Raw genomic sequence first — 8,523 nt, 5'->3', positions numbered from 1 at the left:
GTATTTTACAAAAACGATGTTCTTCATTTTTAATAGAATTGGGTGTTTAATTTCTATTAATTGTCAGTTATTTTTGATGTTTGAATTAGATTCCTGAGATGATTTTGAACGTATTCGTATATAAAAACGCATCAAATGATTGCTAGAATTGGTAATACGAATTCAATTTAATAAGTCGAAGTTTTGATTGAATTTTCTGTTCTTATTGATGATGTTTTGATGATTGTGAATATACAACTGAGTTCCTCTGATTACCAGGTTCATTTCCGTATATAGAACGTTAGATTTCATTTAGGATTGTGTGATTTCGACTTTTCCGATGAAGTCGCCGGATAAAGCTCGATTCTCGCCGGAATCAGAGCTCTGTTCGTTGTTTGTGATTGTTGATGTCATGAATAGTTTGGGGTGATGATTTAGAACGAAAACGGGTCAAAACCCCGCTGGAATGGTGCTATTTTGGGGTTGAAGCAGGAGTGGCCGGAGGTTTGAACACCGGCCGAAGTTCGACCGGATTCTGGAAAATTCCCAGAAAACGGCGGGTTTCCGGCGGCTGTTCTTAAAGACCCGCCACCCGACCCGTTGGATTATTTTTAAAACCCGGATTTGATTCCCTGTAACCCTAACCCCTTTCCCCTAAACTGTTTTCCAGATTTTTCTTTTATTTTTAATTCAAAAATTCAATTTCATTTTTAAAAATCATTTCTTTCAATTACAAAAATCATTTAGGTATTATTTTAAATTTTAAAAATAATTTTCTGAATTATTTTAAATTTTTAAAATTATTTTCTCTTATTATTTTCAAAAATCTAATTTGACTTAATTATTTATAATTTATTTTAGTTAATTATTTATGAATTCAATTAATTGATTAAAAATCGTTTAATCATTTAATTTTATTTATAAATAGTTAAATAAATGTAATTTATTTATAATTAATTCAAATAATTTCTAAAAATTATTTTTATGCTTTTAAAAATTATATTTTGGTATTTAAAAATTAATTAATATTATTATTAATTGATTTAGTTCTATTTATTTCTTATTTTATTCATAATAATTAAATCGTTCATCCGTTTAATACGAAACGAACGCATATAGACTCAGAAAAATATTGCGCTTTCAATAAAAATACTTTTGAGTCCTAATTTCTTTTGTATTGTAATTTAATTTGATTTGTGTATCAGTTTGAGTCGGTATATGATCGGTAGATATTATTATTGACCTGATTTTCATTCTGAACGCATTGAGATATATCTTTTAATGATCTGACTTATGTGTTAATGAAATATGTGATTACGTGTTATACGAATACCATGATTATGTGCTATATTATATGCATGCTATCTGTTATAGTTTAAAATGCCATGCTTAGTTATAAACGATCGGGTAGATGTCAAGACGTGTAGCTATGTCGATTGAATTTGGTTATGTCAATTAAGATAGCCCTTTTGTTTATAGAATCAAGTAGCAAGGAGTGTGGTCAAGTGTTAGACGGAGATAGTAGCCATCAGCTATAAGCAGAATTATAGTAAGAGATTATCGAGCATACCAGGCATGTACCCTAACTTCACTTATCGTTCAAGTGACGTTATTTCGAATCATATTATGCAATTATTTATGTCGTCACTTATCATTCAAGTGATATTGACTCTGAATTTATTCTTTCAATTTCTCTACTATTCTAAGTTCATAATAGTTAAATATTTTTACATTTCGCTACAACTTACTCTATACAGTGAAGCTTTGAATTGAGATTAGCGAATAACTAATTGTTCTGGTTATTTCGCCATTGGTTGTTGAGATAACTCCGGACCATGAGAAATGGGGAGTTATGTGGTTAAGGATTTCATTTGATTCGACTCCTTTGACGGAAAATTGTTTTTATGGGTTGGATGGTTGTGTGAGAGGCCGTGGTGGCGGTCCAACGTGAGCTATGTGTTATACAGGATATAACACCTTGCTAGGCCGATATGTGCCTTGGGTACCTTTTGTTTAGTTGGATATGCTTCGGCATATCGATGTTGCTCCGTGGCTGATCACCGGCGGTAACACACCGTCGTTCGAGAATTCCAATCCCAAAACAAAATATATTACAAATGTTGTTTATTATCAAATATATATCAGTTTTTGATACTGTTCAGATATTGTGGTTTGGTTTTGTTCATCAGATATATTGTCATTGTTGTTCCAAATCATAAGCTATTTACTGCTTGCTGAGCATTTCTTTCGCTCATACTTGTTTCATATCCTGATTCTTTTAGCTAGGCCAGGACAAGCTTAAGTTCCAGGTCTGACCAGAGTTTGTGTGCTGGTAGATAGTTTGGGGTGTTTCCAGGTAGATAGTTTGGGACACTTAGCTAGTCTAGAGGTTTGTAATAAAATTTGAGTATGTTGTAAAACTAATTAGATTTATGGTTTATAATATCATTTAGTTTGTATTAATATCTGTTCCATACTATAACCTGCGATCGATCCAGTGCTGGTAAAAGGGTCATATTTATTATATTATTCCACTGTAATTATTTTATTTTGGTTTATTGGCTAGTGACCCCCAAATCTAGACCCCGGGTTTGGAGGGCGACACACCTCTAGTCAAACTGAGTTTTGAATACATTCCAAGTAAGAGTATTTTCATACCCAGGTGCATGCGAGGCTACCATTGACTTCGACCAAGTATTAGCATCCCCTCAAGACGATAAGTAGAAAATTGAGCCTTTTCCACCTCTGAACACTCCAAGACCCTGAAAATTTTCTCCATGTGATCTATCTAAGCTTCAACATCCGTCGGAGTCTTGGCCTCCTTAAAATAATTGGGTCTTTGCTTCATAAAATGATCAAACATAGTTTGACCATCTCGATCATGCCCGTTAGCAGTGGGATTCTGCTCATGTTGAACTTCCCGCAACATCTCCATAAAAGTACTCCTATCCATAACAATCTGCTGATTATCATTCCCCTCAGTATTTCGACTACTGCTACCTCTTGCCGTCCTGCACAAAATTTTATGAGTGCACAAACACATATATCACAAAATCATATCCAAAATCTTAAATCTACCAGTATGAAGTCAACCAAAAACTCACAGGTTAAATCCTAAAGGACAGTCTAAAGAAACTATAACCTAAGCTCTGATACCAACGTTGTAACACCCCACTTAAACAAGTAGAGGCTACACAAGCTAAGCCTTATTTATTAATGGAAGTAAAAACAAGCTAAACATAATTTATTAAGCTAACAAAAGTTCAAAAGATCCAAAATAAAGTTCTCTAACAAGATCCAAATTAATATGGAATAAAACATGTCCTTGACTTTATTTTCTACTAGATAAACAAGCTAAAATCTGGGCAACACTCATCACACCGCCGCTTTACCCCCGACTACCTGTGGAAAGAAATAAATACGAGTGAGCCAAATACCCAGTACGAATATATCATTAAAAGATAAAGCAATAGAATATATTTAATTTTAACAATTAGCCAAGAAGATAAGTAATATGACAGTAATTATTTAGAATCAAGGAACAAACTAATCCAAAGTGTTGCCAGTAACATTGAAAATAAAAGTTGCATGTGACAAATCAAGTATAGTGATAGGCAACATAGATCAAAAGTGGTTAAGTAACAATAGAGATCAAAGATGGCTGAGCAAAAATTAACAAGTGTACATATACAAGATGTACAACTTAACAAAAAAATATGATAAGATAAATATGATAAGACAATAAGTACAGAGGAAGAAAATATATTTTAAATGGAGAGAAATGGAGCATACTCGTCCCTGGAATGAGTCTAAAATATTAAATCACTACCTAGCTCGAAATCAACCTCCAAACCAATCCATAATATCATATAACTTATAAACACCAAACTCTAAAACCCAAAAAGTAAGCTAACAAAATTATAATATTTTATACAGTTACCACAACTAATACAGATGATCACTATCTCATGCTATAGTATAAACATTTAACTAACAAATAATCTGAATAATATACAAGTTGGTTCATAAAATATAAAAGATATTTTATTAATTTATAAAAGTAATGTAGAAATCTTTAAGTATGTAACTTTATAAAAGTAGACAAACTTAAATTATACATTCATTTAACATATTAAATTATAAAAAAAATTTAAGAAAAACATTAAAATAAATATAGAATGCTCTTTGTTTATAATACTAACAAGATTATCAAATTTACCTCTACACATTAGTACTGCAACATTACTTACAAATTTTATATTATTATGCTCAAGTATTAGATACTATAATTAAAAACATATTGGTTAAAAAATAATGAGACTAAGGTAACAAATATGTTATGAGGAAAACATAATAACATAATATGATTCACAAATGTAAACAATTTATAATTTTAGATAAACAAACAATCAATTATTAATTACTTAACTTAATTAACATAATATTTTGACTACATATGTCCTGTAAAATAAAATACTTTATATATCATTAGTCCCACAAATACATATTTTGTCAATTTTAATAAATCTCAATAAACTAAATCTTGTGAAAATATATTTTATTTTACAAATATTTTTACATATTAACAAACTAGCACAATATACCATGATAATTATTATAAACAACTCACACACATAACTAGTAAATAATAATTAAGAAAACTAGCCACACTAATAATATTAAAATATACCATATCAGCCAATTAATAAAATGTAAAAACCTGAGAATCATATAATTTCTTAAACCAACTTAATGACATAAAATTTAAAAACAAAAACACCACCGAACATGACTAATTAGATTACTACTAATTAAACATCTTCTAGCCCGTACAAATAACAATTAATCAATTAAATCAATTAAACATGTATTAAACAATAACTTAACACAATATATAAACACATACACAAATAATATAATAATTTGATAAAGCTTACCTCAATTTAGAGCCTGATATAAGTATGTAAAAAAATGTGTACAAATAATTATAAACCTGAAACTAAAAATGACTAATATTAGTATATAATATAAATAATATTCATTAAATTATATGGTGATTAAATTTTTAACTAAACCTCCACAAGGTGTACACTTCTTTAAAACTTTTGTTAAGGCTTAACCTAGTTTCCTTGTGAATCTATTTCTCCTCTAAATCTTTGACAACCCAGTACTTAACCGTGACTCCAACCAGTTTGTTCTTTTGGGACATTGTCGGATTTGTACGCCAAAACTTTCTTTCCTATGCACCACCTCTTTTCTTGCTAGTAAGTTATATAATTCTACTATTAATAGTTTTCATTTCTTTGGTTTTCAGTTGTGCTCTGAGATAAATTTTGTGTTATAGCACTAACAGGGTGACTCTATTTATATAATAAGCAGCTCTAACAAATTATGAAACTGTTGTCCATAATTTTCTTCACATTTTCCACATCATCTCCCCATTAGTTGTTTAAAAATATCTTATCATGTACTTAGTAGTTTGACTTCAAATTTTAAACAACTAAAAGATAGTTACAAATTCAAATTTTAAACAACCAATTATCTAAATAAAACATTCTCCATAATTTTGAATTCTAAAAATAATGAATCATATATTTACTAGATTATTGCATCAACAATATAACAAATAAAATATGGGGTATTATATTCTTCCCTCCTTAAAATAGTTTCATCCTCAAAATTCTAATAAAATATATGATTAGAAGAGGTACGGATATCTTGTGCGAACTGAATTCTCAGTTTCCCAAGTAGCTTCTCGAACATCATGATTTTTCCATAAAACTTTAATAAAAGGGATCGTGTTCTTACGCAACACTCTCTCCTCCCTCGCCAATATAGCTTCAGCTTCTTCTTCACAAGATAAATCTTCACAAAATGCATCCAAGGGATACTGAACAACATGATTAGGATGATATACATACTTCCTCAGAACCGATGCATGAAACACATTGTGCACCCATGACAATTGTGGAGGTAAAATGACTCTATATGCCATAGCTCCAACCCTCTCAAGAATCTCAAAATGTCCTATATACCTCGGACTTAGCTTACCCTTCTGACCGAATCGCTGAATGGCTCTCTGACAAGATACCTTAAGGAAGACCTTGTCTCCTGCTTTAAATTCATATTCTCATCTACCCTTATCAGTATAACTCTTCTGTCTAGATCGAGCTTGTTCAAGTCTTTCTCGAGCAACTGCTACCTTATCTGTAGTGACTTGGACTAGATCGGGACTCTCTAAAAGCTTCTCTCCTACTCCATTCCAACAAATAGGTGTTCTGCACTTGCGCCCATAGAGTGCCTTAAAAGGAGCCATACCAATGCTGCTCTGCAAACTGTTATTATAAGCAAATTCAACCAAAGGCAAACAGTCATCCCAATTCCATACCACTCTAATGCACATGCTCGCAACATGTCCTCCAAGGTTTGAATTGTCCTCTCTGACTGCCCATCTGACTGTGGATGAAAAGCTGTGCTATAGTTCAACTTGGTGCCCCATGCCTTTTGAAATCCTTTCCAAAATCTTGAGTTGAATCTGGGATCTCTGTCGGACACGATCAAAACTGGAATCCCGTGTAGTGTAACAATCTCATTCCTGTATAATAACGCTAAGCTCTCCATGTTCATGTTCTCAGGGATTTCCAAAAAGTGAGCAAATTTAATGAGTCTATCTACAATAACCCATATCATATCATGTTTCTTAACAGTCTTAGGAAGTCCTATGACAAAATCCATGCAAATATTCTCCCACTTCCAAGTAGGTAACTCCAATGGTTGTAATACTCCACTTGGCCTCTGGTGCTCAATCTTCACCAGTTGACAAGTCAAACACTTCGAAACAAAATCGGCAATATTTTGTTTCATGCCACTCGACCAAAAGTGTTCCTTTAAATCTCGATACATCTTTGTCTCGCCTGGATGAATAGAAAATGGTGATCTATGAGCCTCTTCCATCAATTCCTCCCTGAGTTCCTTGTTAACATGCACACATAGACGATTATACATCCATAGAATGCCATGATCATCAAAATGAAATCATGGTTGCTTTTCAGGATCAATATTCTGGACAAAAGACCACAATTCTCCATCTCCATCTTGAGTTGCCTTAATCCTAGTGATAAGACTAGGCTCGACATACAAACTTGCTACCATACCAACTGTATCCCGATGATAAAACTCCAAACCAAATTTTTCAATCTCATGTTGAAGAGGAGGTTGTTGTGTCAGCAATGCGGACAAATTCCCAAAATCCTTCCTGCTTAAAACATCTGCAACCTTATTAGCCTTTCCGGGATGATACTGAATGCTCACATCATAGTCTTTCAATAATTTAATCAATCGTCTTTACCTCATATTAATCTCTTTCTGCGTGAATATGTACTTCAAACTCTTGTGGTTAGTAAAGATCTCACACTTATTACCATATAAATAGTGTCTCCATATCTTCAATGCGAAAATGACGGCTACAAGCTTTAAGTCATATTTCGGATAATTTACCTCGTGAGGCTTTAATTGTCTTAAAGCGTAGGCAATCACATTTCCATGTTGCATCTATACACAGCCAAGTCCCTTCTTCGAAGCATCGCTATAAATCACATAGCCTCCCAATCCTGATGGTAGTGTCAATACCGGTGATGTCACAAGTCTCTTCTTCAATTCTTGAAAACTAGTCTCACACTCATCGGTCCATATGAACTTGTTGCTTTTTTAAGTCAACCGTGTCAATGGCATCGCAATTGTCGCAAAGCCTTCTACAAATCGACGATAGTAGCCCGCGAGTCCCAAGAAACTCCTCACTTCCGTCGCAGTGCTAGGTCTTGGCCAATTGGTAATAGCCTAAACCTTGGCTGGATCTACCTTGATTCCATCTGCTGATACAATATGTCCCAAAAATGCAACTTGATCAAGCCAAAATTCACAATTCTTATATTTTGCATACAATTTGTTATTCCGTAGTGTTTCTAACACAACTCGAAAATGCTCCTCCATTGACTTTGAATACAACAATATATCATCAATAAACACAATCAGAAACTTGTCCTGAAAATCCTTGAATACCCTGTTCATTAGGTCGATGAAAACTACAGGTGCTTTTGTCAATCCAAAAGACATAACAAGAAACTCGTCGTGTCTGTAACGAGTCTTGAATGTTGTCTTTGGAATATCACTTGCCTTCACTCTTAGTTGATAGTAACCTGACCGTAGATCAATCTTCGAAAAGTATTTTGCTCCTTGAAGCTGATCAAATAAGTCATCGATCTTTGGTAATGGATATCTATTCTTCACCGTGATTCGGTTCAACTCTTGATAATCAATACAGAGTCTCATCGAACCATCCTTCTTATTCACAAATAGAACTGGTGCTCCGCAAGGAGAAACACTAGGTCTAATAAAACCCTTATCAAGTAACTCCTCCAGCTATTCTTTCAGCTCTTGTAGCTCTAACGAAGCCATTTTATAAGGTGCCTTGGAAATAGGTTGTCCATCTGGTAACAAATCGATAGAATATTCTATCTCTCTTTCGGGCGGAAGACCCTCTAAATC

Source organism: Apium graveolens, chromosome 7, assembly GCF_009905375.1.
Source record: "Apium graveolens cultivar Ventura chromosome 7, ASM990537v1, whole genome shotgun sequence".
NCBI lineage: Eukaryota > Viridiplantae > Streptophyta > Magnoliopsida > Apiales > Apiaceae > Apium > Apium graveolens.
This window is presented reverse-complemented; position numbering follows the sequence as displayed.